Here is a 13,401-nt window from a genome sequence, read left to right on the forward strand (position 1 = left end):
ATACGAGTGTTGCATGAAAAGAAAATCGACCGGGTGAGAAGAAATAAAAAAGAAATAAAACGAAGTAGGATAAATTAAAGACTAAAGTTAAAATCGTTTATTGTTATCGTAACTTCATGATTTTTAAAACATTGAAAGCCTTTCTGTCTTTTGAAACGGAAGCGAGATTACCAATATTGCTCGATAAATACCGACATAGATAAAGTTGGATATTGGCATTTGCAACAAATACTTCGCGTAAGAAAATCGTTGAGTCGCTTTCGAACTCCATTGTGTTTCATGTCGCGAGGGAGCGAAGTTTCCTTTATTGTCGCGTAGAGCTTAGTATTTACGTTTCTTGGATAAATTCTGACAATTTACTAGAAAGAAATTCAGCGGCGTTCTGTTAAATCGCGCCAAGATTTCGTTTTCTTGTTTCGAAGCATGGAGACTGTTATAAAATAAAGTATAAAAGAGTTACAAACACTTCGAGCATAGTTGATTGTAAGGAGACTCTCGTGTAGAGAAGGATGAAGAAGATTTATTGTCACAAACACAGAACGGTGACGTTTCTTTAAATACTCTTGACTCGTAAGAAAGATTTCAAACTTCTCTTCTGTATCTAAAGTTTGTTAGACGGTAAGTTTTATTTTATTGCAAGAAACTTTTTTAAGAAAAGTACACGAATCTCTTGCGTTATGTGCTTCGAAAAGTTGCCATACACTTTAAATAGAAAAGAAACTAATTTCCATGGTAACAAAACGTTCGGAGTCAAGATAATAATGTTAAATACAGGATCTGCATTTTACACTGATATTATCTGCAATAAAGAGAAGGAAATGTTAAAAATCTAGATTAAAAAATAAAAGAATAAGACTGAGTTACGCAATTTATTTAAATGGGACACCGAACCTCTTATTTACAGCTTGTCACACTGACCAGTTAAGATATCTAGGCTATCGACAGATTCATTCTCCGAACTATTCCGAAACCTTATATTAGAAAATCTTGTTATACGCGTGTAATAACAAAATAACTCGGCGAAAAGGCCGTATCACCGCGAGAGAAAAAGAACCGCACCGTATGATTTACTGATGTCGACTTCAAATCTAGATCCTTTGCTCGTAGGTTACTTTCATTCAACGCTATCGGCGATACATCATGCTTTGATGAAAACAGAGAATTCGATTCATTTTCACATTTATCTTCTTTATTCCTTTGATCGTTTACGATCGACAGAGTTATTCATTTCAGAAACCCGTCGTTTTATTCAATTCCGATACAAACAGCAAGTAATAACCAAAATTAATAACGAAGAATTATTAACCTTCCAATAGCAACGCATAAACCAAAACGACCACGTATCTAGCAAATACAGAAACGATCTCCGATCCCGCCCGCTGTTATAAATTTCGACTCTTGGTTGATCTATGTCACTGCGACCATCCATCATTTACGAACGTAGAGGGCTCGTACGGTTTTCGTGTCGCTCGTCCCAACCTAACTTCGAAACTCGCGGCCAATTTTCCTCAAAGATCGACTCAGCCGGTTCTTAACTAGAATATCTATGTTCTAGCAACTTTACTCGCTCCACCGCCTCTATATAAATCACGTAAAAACGGCGTACCTACCCGCGCGATGCCTCCGGCGATCTCCGCCTCGCGTTTTTTCCCCTCCTCTTTTCTCACCGTTTGCTACCTCTTTCGCTTTAATACCTGTATATGTCTATGCTCGTAGACTGGCTCCTTTCCTCCTTTACCCTGCCCCCTGCCCCTCGAGGAAACCGGACTTTTTCTCTCGTTTTATCGTTGTACGCGCGTCGAGTACGTACCTACGCTATACCTTCTCTCGGTTTCGCGTGTCCTCGACCGCTGCCCCTCGTTTCTTCTCCACCGATCCGAGATCGGGGAAGTCATTCATTATATCGTTGCCGCGAAGATATTTATTATGAATGATCGCGGTTGTCGTAAATAAGAAAGCGAGAACGCCAAGTACAAACAAACGCGATTGCCTACCGACGAAAGAGCCGCGATATATCTCGCGGGGTGGCGAATGGGGGCGGTAATTATGTCGCTGTGCGCGCGCGCCACCAGCCAAACACATCGCCAAGATTTATAGACGCGTTTCGACGCCGGTTATCGCGCTCCATCGTCGTTCTTCTTTTTCTTTCTTCGTACATATACGCCTCTCCTCTATTTTTCCACCCTGTAGCGGGACACGCGACGTGTTTCATTTCGCGTGCTGATCGAGTATTATGCAGAAGGTGGGGAAACGGTGAAAAAGAGAGTCTAAGAAAGGAGCCGGAGGTCCGCGTTTCAATGAACAGCGAACACGTCGTTTCAAGAGGATCCTTCGCGCTTTGACTCGTCGTTTTGCCCTCGAATCTCTTTTCGAACTTCGCTTTTCGAATGAAAGGGCCGACGAATGATCGTTTCAGTCACGCAATTGCGTTCTACTCGTTCGAGATCTCTCCGCTTTTTCCCTTCCTCTTTCTCTTTTCGTCTGACGACGTGGTTGGGCAAGACCGCGAAATTACGCACACAGAAAATTACGATTTAGATCGCACGACCAGATTCCCAGACGAGGAGGTTCATTAGCGAAATATTCTTGTTCCGAGCGTGACAGCGATAACGGAACGATAAGAAGTCGCCGGGAGGAGGAAAGAACGGCTCGCGGAGATAAAGAATACACTTTTAAATTATGCATTAAAACAGTGTCGCTTCCTATCCGCGGTAAAACACGGTCAGCATAGTCTGGTTTAAGTCTAGCTTGATGGATGTGTTGCAAATTTTGTCGCTACGATGAAACATAATTATTCGGGTGATCCTAGTTGATGACAAATTGAAATGTAAATGGGAATGTGGCTGTTGATTTTTATCATTTAATATAATAAAGTTTATGTTCTGGAAAATAATTATACCTATATTTGTTTCTCGTTATGACTTAAATAACGAGATAGTAAAACGCAGAATATATGTGAGGTATAATGGTTTTATCTCGGACAGGCAGTTAAGCGCTTGTTTCGAAGAAATCGGGTTTTAACCTTTATGATTTACATTACTCCTGATATTATAATACCTTTAGATATATATATTCCGAACAATAAAAAGCAAAATGCAATTATAATCCATAGACTAAAATTAAATGCATCAAAAAATCGCAATTATACATATGGAGAATACCACTATATATGACATAGTAATTACAAAAAAGAATTAAATTAAAAATCCTCAAAAGTTTATACAAGACTTTGCCAGGAAACTTGATCTGTATCAAAAATTTCGCTCATCACTGTGACAATATCCTACATAAGATTAATATAGCTTTGCTCCTTAAACACGGGCGAAAATGTTTCCAGTACGTATCAAAATGACCCCTGCCATCCGCGTGATCGTAGATACATCCATCTTTAGCTCTCAGGAGGGATTAATTCGCTCATAAATCCGTGAACCACATGGCATCGAAGGAACTTCGTAATTCCTTGTCGTTTCTCGCCGCGGCTCATCGATCGAATCGTTGTCACGAAATTAATTAACGTCGTTGCGTAATCCTAAAAGTTGCAGCCCTGATAATCCCGTCGCGTCTTTTCGTCGCGTTACGCAACGGCGGAACATACGTTCCGCGGCGAGAAACGACGTGACGGGGAAATTAATTAACTAGCGCCGCGTTCTTCGCCGATGATAACGGACAGCAACGTGGAAGTTGGCCGACCAGACGAGAAAAGAAGCGAGAAAGAGAGAAGAACGAGGATCGACGAGGGAAAAAGCTACGGATTATTGCATCCATTAAATAATAGCGAGGCTCGTTGGAGCGTCATCGCGCGGATAACGACGTAGTCGAGGCGTCGCGCGCGATGCGACGTTGCGACGAAACTCGAGGGAGTTTCGCTCGAATTAAGTTGGATAAATCCGCCGTTACCTACGACAAGCGCATATCTGTAGTCGTCACATAAATCCGATGGTGAACAGTGAATAAGGATGCTTCTCGATATCGAAATACGAACGTCGGGATTGTCGCCGTCTTCTTCGTGGCAAACACGTTCTCCGCGAAACGGTTCGAGCGAAATATACGCGAATGTACGAGAATCGACAATAGCCGGAATTTCCCAGAATTCGACTCGAACGTCTCTGAAACGGTGAAATTATAGTCGGTATGGCATAGTAGTACTGGTTCGTTCCTTCGCTTAGACGTTTTATTGGAAGATGAGTATGTACGTTTATTTGATATACTCGTAGCTTGGGGGCTATTTCTGACGAAACGCGGTTTGGATTAATTCTTGAGGCATTTAGAGGTTTGAATTTATTTTTTTACAGATGGCTTTTGCATAGATTCTTAACGATGTAGTGAAAGAAATTGGTTTCAATGCATCCATTTTTCTAATAACGTTTAGATTCGTATGAAGGGAATATTGAAGGGAATCTAAGGTTCTGCAAGACGTTAAAGACAACTACGCGTTCTACGAGGATCTACGATTAAGAAGAACTTTGCAGTTTAATAAAATACTTGTTTCATAATTACATTGAATAATATGGAATTTTCTCGAGTTTCTGAAGTACACAATCTCTAAATGTTTGAAACATTCAAGCACGCGAGATTCGAATTTCACTTGATTATTCGAATTCATAAAGTTAAAGTAGTAACTTTCATAACACCACTGGCGAATCTAATCAATGACTCGCACCAGTTAAAACTCTTTAATCATTTTCCCTTTATCTCGCTCAAACCATTGAAAATAAAGTTTCATTATTTCGTAAACGTACTCCATGATTTTAAGTCAATGAGCAAACAGGCATTGCCATTTCTCGAACAGCTGTTGTCGATGATCTACGCTTCGGACGAATAATCGTCTTTGTATTCGTCGTGGTTGAAAATAGCTGTTCCCGGACCTTGACCGGCAAACTCGTGAGTTGTACGATCACGCACAATGGTTGAATTAATGATTTTCATTACGAGTCGAAGGAGAAGAGAACCGTAACCCACCGCAGTAAAGCGTAAAAACCGCGTAATTTATAATTATCGTTCCGTGTCGCAATCAGTTCCCAAATACGCCAATTCCGTGTGCGTCTTTCGTCGAGTCTTTAATCGGTAATAAACCAGCTAACGATGTCCGGACTAAACCCGTTTTTCACCATCGCCAGTTGCCACCAACGTTGACTACGACGTTTTGAGTCGATGAACAGGCCCGGGGCATCGGCCAAGAAAAATCATTTAAGTCCGATCTATTCGCATTGTGAATCATAAAAATAGTACGCGAAGAAATGACTTCCAAATTTTATTTGTAAGTGATAAAAGTTTGCTAGAAAATTTGTATAAAAGTACTGAAACAGTGCTAGGCGAAAATATATTTAGTAAAATAATTAACGAAAATGTAAAATCCAAAAATATAAATTTATTATTCCGTTTAAGCAGAGTGAGAGTAAAGGAATATGAAAATTCCAAGAATTTAGCGCAAACGCTTGTTCCCTCTAATTAAATATTTTAATAGCGTTTCAGATTTCATTAAAATGTTTACTCATACCATGAAATTGAGCAATTCAGGTTAAAATAAAAAATATTCGGATTTAATTAACATGGAAATATATATAAATATACTGTGATATAGAAATTATGAGACTCGATAGCGATGAACATGATTCTAATAAACGAGTAAAGCAGCATTGGATTATGGTTTTTTGTACAGAGAATCAGATACCAAGCGATGACGCTTGATTTATGTAGAAGTTACTTTAAGATAGCGAATGACAAATGACTAGTTGTAAGTAACTTGCACAAACAGTGATCCTTGTGTACAAGAATACTAAAGTTAGTGACAAGTACACGAGATGGGAAGTGTTTCGCGGTGGTCGTTTTTCGAATGATTAAGAGGATCTCGAAAAATAGATTATGTCATTGCGAATATACTTATTCAATAAACGAATCATTTACTTTAACTATTCCATCATCCATAAAGTATTATGGTACATAGAATCAATTATCCCATTGAAGTCTGACACTCCGATTTAATCTTATTCGTGAGGTTCTACACTTGTCTGGTTTCAAACAAAACTTTCTCAACAAAAACATCTACTTGATGTTGTTGCCGATTTTTAAGTAATTCCAGCAGCTTCTTTCACCCTTTCTTCCTTATTCCACGCTTTCTTTTTAAATACAGAAGAAACTCTAAGAGAAATTAGCCTGCTCTAAGCGGAACAACATTCAAGAAAAATGTGTACCTATAGTTTTGTTCTTTTGTTTTAGAGAGAGATTTTAAAGGCGGAACGTGCGAATGCGTTAATCGAAGAAATCGTCAGAAGTTAGCGCAATTCGCTGGAATATTTAGTGCACCGTTCCCGAATATCGTTCCTTCAACGAGATTACAACAGCGCAGGCACAAGCGAAACGCAATTTTTGCAACAAACACCAATGCGTAATTGCAGCCCTATATGTTAGCCAAGGAAAATTTATAGACGGGATAAAAAACGTTGACCTTGTTATTGTAGCCAGCAACGTTACTTCTAGTTGCATTCATCCTGCATGGGACCAGGCTTTTACAGGCGCATCGGTGTAATTTAAGTGCCGCTGGGACACTCTTGCGCGCTCGAGTGCACTATACCATTCTGCATTAACCTAAAAAGGGTTTCTCCGGCTCACTGGCAACTCTTGCCACTTACACCAAGTCTGTACCACCGCCTGATGTAGCTACTGTGTTGGCCCCACGATGTCGTAAACGAGCAGCCGTTTAAGGCCGATACACGCGTCACCCCCTTCGATTCCGATCGAACCCAACTAAACCGGTGTCCAACTACGTATGTGCTCTTACACGTTCATCGATTCACCTTGATCAACGACAAGTGTTTTGCCTTTTTCTTCTCTTACCTTCCTCCTTCTTTTACTTCATCCCTTATTTTCTTCTTATTTCTTTTTTAGGGGCATCTACTGCGGATGTCATTTGTTAGTTGTGCTTGACTTGTTTCCGGTGCTGTTTTCTTTTTTCGTTTTCTGTATTTTCTTTTATAGAATTTGTTACTCGATAGTACTCGTATGGATCTTCATTGTTTGATCTCTGTAAGTATACATTAACAGTTCTGTTTTATCGATTATGTGTTACTTTCTCATTTATTTTTCTCCCTTCTCTTTTTTATTTCGAGGAACAACAAATTTCCAACCGCACGCGTACAAACGTGAGCAACGATACGAATTGCGCCACATTTTTACGAGAAAGCCATTTTGCTGTCTGAAAAGTTTCAAGCTCTTGCCTCAGAGCAATCGCGCATCAATCTGCCGAGCTTTTGTTGTTGCCGAAACGAATAAGCGCGCGAACGCGCCTGGACTCTACTCGTCCATCCGGACAACGTCGCGAGGCCCTGAAACTATAAAAATACCATTCGCCCGGATCAACCATTGTTGTCTGGTCCGGTACGGTCCATGAAACTCTGTCGCTAGTACACGGAATGATGTATCAACGACGATCGCTGAAAGCGTAAATGGGGATTTCATCCTTTCAATATTGCCACTGACGCGCGATCACGCCGCTGCAGAGATCCCTTTTGTGCACTGTACGAATTGCCTCGAATGCTTGCTGATCGCAGGAGAAAAGATTCAGCGGATTATTTCAATTTTCGCGTTGAACACCGATACCGTTGTTGTATCTGTCGTGATTGAATCGGATCGTGAATACTGATCTTTGAACGTTTGTAGATCCACACAGTGTATATGAGATTATAAAATTGTATTCCGATGTTGAATGTTTTTCAGAACACCTACATATTATTAATCGATGAAATTATGGTTTTAAATCAGATGGATAAAAAATACGGATAAAAAAACGGAAGGAGGAGAGAGGATGAGAAAGAAGAGGTGAATGTATTTCATTCGTCGTGTGCATTTATTGTTAGACACATGCACGATGAAGATCAAGTTGGATGATGTATTTGTATGCATGGGATGATTACGCGAGAATTTTAGAAAAATTTGAACAGGAGATGTTAGAGAGATATGAGAATATTCGGAATTGGAAGACTCGAAGAATGAAAGGATACTTTTCGTTTATAGGGGTAGAGAATGATTATTTCGATATCATATGATTAATAAAAGATGTCAGATATTTTAAAATACCTAGGTATTGAACTAGTGCAAAATATCGTTTGACGTACCGGTAACATTGGTGAGAATTTAATCTACTATGCTAGAAAGACGCATTCCACCTACTAATATCGAGAGTAGTTCTCGAGTTCCGTTATGGCAACATCAAACTACATGCAACGAAAACGACAATGTCTGTTATCGCGTACTATGCTTCCGGCTACATGCTTTCGTGGAAATAGCATCGGTAACAAACTGTACGCATAACGTCGTTCCAGTTTGCGACGCATGATGAAATTGAAGGTTCATGAAATCTATATCGCATCAAATTTCGCTGTTCCTTCTTTATATAAGATCCTTCGATCGTCGGCAAGATTAAAATAATATTTTTATAAACTTTGAAAATATGACATGCATCGCAGAAAGTATATTAAAAATTCATTGAAAAGTCCTAGGTTAAAGAACTTTCTGATTATTTCAACGCGATATTTCTATATTCATACGCTAGTATGAAATTTGTATATTACAAGAACATAAACTGGAGTATATCTATGAACAAGCAATTTAGTCTTCTATTACGTGTTTAGTTCTCTAGAGAATTTTAGTTGCAAGCAATTATTAGAATGTACAAAATTTTACAAGATAATTGAACTATCTAAAACCTAGCAGCACAACTATAAGTAGAACTGAACTAAAACTAGATTAAAGCTCGGCTGAACTGCACTGTCTAGAGTCTGCTAATGAGTTTGCCAACAGTTCAATTAAACAGGAAGCCGAAGACGCAGTGAAACTTCACTGGCGCCAGATTTCATACACTCCAATTTTACTTTTGAAACTACAAACATACATACATATTGTTGGAAATTATTACTAAGATCAACACTATGCAAAAACAGCCAATACGGCGTGGTATGAAAGCAACAAAATCTATTCGCAATAAAAATGTCGTGAACAAACTTCATAGGTTAGAACGTGGAGAATATTAATCAAATTCGATTTATCTTGTTCCATGAATATTATTTACTTTTGTGTTAAATCTTTTAACTTCGCGTTTGCTTAATTTAAATTTCGTTAATTCCTCGGTTAATTATCTTTGCTTCGGTATACATTAAACACAATAGAGACGCAACTTGTATCTTTGCTTTATTCATCTTCATACTTCACGTCATTAGAACAGTAACATAAAAGCTTAATGATCGTATTTGATGGGCAGGTCACTTCGAAAGCCGCATTCATGCGGGTTGATCGCGCAACAATGCCGGCGCACCGCATCCATCAGCGTTTTCTGCAGGGATGCCTCTGCTTGTTAACGCGGTCTCGCGAAGGCAATTAGAAGTTTCGTCAAGTCGCGAGACTGGCTTCGAGGCCGGAAGTTCTTTCGCGACACGTCGCTAATTAAATTGTTTAACGGGAAAACGAGAATAAACGGCGCGTCTCATTCATGGTGAACGAAGACGTTATGTCGTGTGCAAGAAACAAACAATTAGCGAAACTAACCGTGGTCGTTCGTTCGCTCAACACATCGAAAATTTGAGTGGAGATACAGTTACATCCGTCTTATTATCTATCGATATCTTATCCCTTATCTTTTAAAAGTACTCAAAGTAACATTTTTATAGCCGCTGATAAATTATTTGCCGCTTAATTACGTTATAAGAAATAAAATGTAATACTTCGCAATGAAAATGCGGTAGACGCACAGTAGTCCTAAGACTCATTTCCTCGTATAATTCATTCGAACGCCACTTTCGTGCAATTGCCGTCAAATTAACGTTAGCAACACTACTTCAACGTCACTGACGTCGCACGAACATACTATGTAATACAAGAATAATTACAACGTCGAAACGTCGCCAACCATTTCGTTATGCAGAGAGTATATTTGAAATTATTTTGCTCCTTTTCGTATTCAAATTCACAGGATAACTAGATAGGTATTCCCATCAAGTATTTTCCATAATTCGATTTCTTCAATATCATTGTCATTCTCAGCATCTTTCACTACCGAATAAAAAAGAATCACGTACTTAAACCTTCATTCGGAACTCCGTTTTTACAGAAATGCTCTCTAGCCAAGAATACGTTGATGAACTTTCACATCGCGTTACGAATTAAGAATCAAGGGATTTAACACTCGAAGACGCAGTCGGGTTAATGGAGAACGTAGTCTGGACTACAGTTCGCCGTTCACAAAAGGAACCTGCATAATCCATAACGGTCGTAAAGTCCTTTTACGAGCTGAAGAAAGGAACATGGTCTCGTAACAAATGTAGTTGCGACTGACCCGCGGACTTCCTCTTGTCCCTTGAGATTCGTACCATACATCTTGAGAAGTTTCGATTAATTTACGCGTTATCTCAAATACGGTTCTACAATAATTTCAATCGTAGGAAAGTTTTGAAAGCGCATCTATTACGATTCAAACTCACCGAACGATGCTAACTTTGATAACAGTTTCCTGCACTCGTTTTTAAAAAAATTTCGAAATTTAAAAAAAAAAAATCTTTAACATGGTGTAAAAAGATCTCGATGATTCTACTTTCTTATACCTTTCTCGAGTGATATAAAATATATTTTACATGAAAAAAGAATACGCACGGAAAGCAGACTAAGTAGACGAGCTAAATAATATCGCCGACTTAGAAATTCCTGAAAGTCTTAAATGAATTGTTCTTGAACTCCGACACAACTACGGCACAATTCCGGTACAACTCCGGTGCCATTCCGATACCATTCCGGTATTATTCCGGTACCATTCCGATATCATTCCGGTATTAATCCGGTTCCATTCCGGTATTATTCCGGTACCACTCCGGTATTATTCCGATATTATTCCGGTACCATTCCGGTATTATTCCGGTATTAATCCGGTTCCATTCCGGTATTATTCCGGTATTAATCCGGTTCCATTCCGGTATTATTCCGGTATTAATCCGGTTCCATTCCGATACAACTCCGGTACAACTCCGGTACAACTACGCCACAACTCCAGTACAACTCCGACAGGTATGTAAATATGAATCCGGAATTTTTGTATAGAAAATACACGTTTATTGTATGAAAATGATTAAAAATCTTTTATTCGATGTATTGCCCATCGCTAGCTATGCATTTTTCCATATCCATACCTGTCTGACAATTGGTGGATGCCACGCCAAAAAAACTGTCGCTCTTTTGAGGCAAACCAGTCATCGAGCCATTTTCGTACATTTTCGGAAGAAGTGAAGTGCTGGTCAGAAAGTATGTCCCATCGATGCAAATAAATAGTAATCGGATGGAGCCATGTCTAGTGAATAAGCCGTGTGCGAAAGTATTTCCCAACTGAACACTTCAATCGTTTCCTTGACCGGTTTTGCTGTATGTGATGGTGGATTGTTATGAAGCAAAATTACTTTGTGTTGCCTTTTTTGATATTCTGGTCGTTTTTCACGCAAAGCTTGATTCAAATCGATCATTTGTTGTCGGTAGCGCTCAGTATTAACGGTTTCGCCAGGTTTTAACAGCTCATAATAGATCACACCCTTCTGATCCACGTTCTTCGTTCCTCACGTCAAAATTGCCACTTCTGAATTTTTTAAAACACTCAAAGTACTGTGATTTACCAAGAGCATACTCACCGTAAGCTTCGACAAGCATTCGATGCGATTCTGCAGCAGTTTTCTTCAAATGGTAACAGAAAATCAATGCTGTCCGCAAATCGTAGTTTCCAGGCACAAAATTCGACATGTTCAACGCTATTACAAACTATACTGTTGTATGAAACTTGTATTGTTCTGAGTCGAAAATGTTTGTGAGATGTCAACAAAGACCTTTGGCATCAATGACGCAGTTTAGTGATAACATTATCAGCTAGGGCCATCTAGGCCATAGGGCCAGCTAGGGCTATAGGCAAATTCCGGTTTCATACTTACAGACCTGATAGATGCTTTTTGAAATGCTACGTAGGACGCATTGATACGCACCAATCGCGTTATTATAGAACAAAAACAGACTCGTATATTTCGAGTCGCAAAAACCAGTATCACCATTCGATATCAAACGTGTTCCGTAAATTGGTAACCGACAACGTCCATGCAAACTGCAGTTTCGACGAGGAAAAAGCTCAGAGACTAGTTGAAAAATAATAAATTGAAGGGATTCTGTAATATTCTTCTTTCTTTCTCACCCATAACGTTCTTTGAACATGTAGGACAAGCGCAAACTTCGACCGTACTTTGTGTACACATTTTAAATTTCTTCCGCCGATGTTTCTATTACCATTCCACGGATATTCATGGTACAAAGTAAACACTAGCTGTGAATAACAGCGGAACGAGAATATCGTGTATATGTAGCCTGGTATATCATTAAGGGTGAACATTTCATTTAAGCCGGATTCACACATTGATGTTTAACGAATTCGTAATAGGAACGTAATAAGTACAAACGTATAATATATACGATTCGACAAACATTCGAATATTCAGGAGCCAAGCTGATCAATTTCCTGAAAGTCTTTTTATCTTTTCTTTGGCTTTAAAAATACGCATTATATGTTAATTTTGTATATTCTCTGTCAATCTTTGCGTTGTTTCCATTTTTGTAGAAAATAAATATGATTCCATAGTATTAGTTTATTCTCAGATGTATTAAAATCTTCTAATATGGCATTTTGTCGATAGCTCCATTGCACGGAATTTGAAATTTTAAGCATTGATATTTCAACGAATAGATATACGTATCTAGATTGAAATCATCGATACTGCATACAACAAATCATACAACGAGCATTAGTCAGCGGATCATAAGCCATGTATAATAATTATCTATATGTTTACGTATAGAACGTCCAATAGTCGTGTTTAACAAATGTGTGAATCTGGCTTTAGATAGGAAGAATCTTTCAGAGAACGGGCATTGTGAGTATTTTCTGATTACCGATATCGATAGGGCCGTCCCATCTGCGGATCTATAATTTCCTCGTAGCCGATCGGACGAAAACCATCGCATCGTTTAATGAAACGCATTGGCACGTACACTCGCCACGATCGTGAAAGCGGCACGGGCCCGTGATTATTAGAAAGTTCCTCGTCGGTCGATTGTTCGTTCTTTGACGAAGCGCAGAGATACGCAACTGGAAGTTCACGCTTATTATTGGCGAGGTCCGCGAATTTGTGGCAAACGCTCGCGGAAACGTCGACGTTTCTGTTCGATCGGAAGAAAAGGTCAATTTCTCTTGGCTAAATATATATCGTACCTCCTTTAGTCGTGATATCCTGTCGTGTCCGTGTGTGAAAATAACATGATGTGGGCGTCTGAAAGCGCAGCTCCGAGGTTCGTGTCAAGATTGATTTCGTCAGAATGAAAAGAATCGATCGATCA

At 39.2% G+C, this 13,401-nt stretch overlaps 1 long non-coding RNA gene across 1 annotated transcript; it reads left to right on the forward strand.

Moving 5' to 3' along the window:
• Positions 1-3,288: 3,288 nt before the first annotated feature.
• On the forward strand, positions 3,289-7,696 carry LOC126915867 (uncharacterized). The gene is made up of 2 exons (XR_007710368.1): positions 3,289-6,385; positions 6,459-7,696. It is a non-coding gene; the product is annotated as an uncharacterized LOC126915867 (long non-coding RNA).
• Positions 7,697-13,401: the final 5,705 nt, after the last annotated feature.

This window comes from Bombus affinis, chromosome 4 (genome assembly GCF_024516045.1).
Source record: "Bombus affinis isolate iyBomAffi1 chromosome 4, iyBomAffi1.2, whole genome shotgun sequence".
Classification (NCBI taxonomy): domain Eukaryota; kingdom Metazoa; phylum Arthropoda; class Insecta; order Hymenoptera; family Apidae; genus Bombus; species Bombus affinis.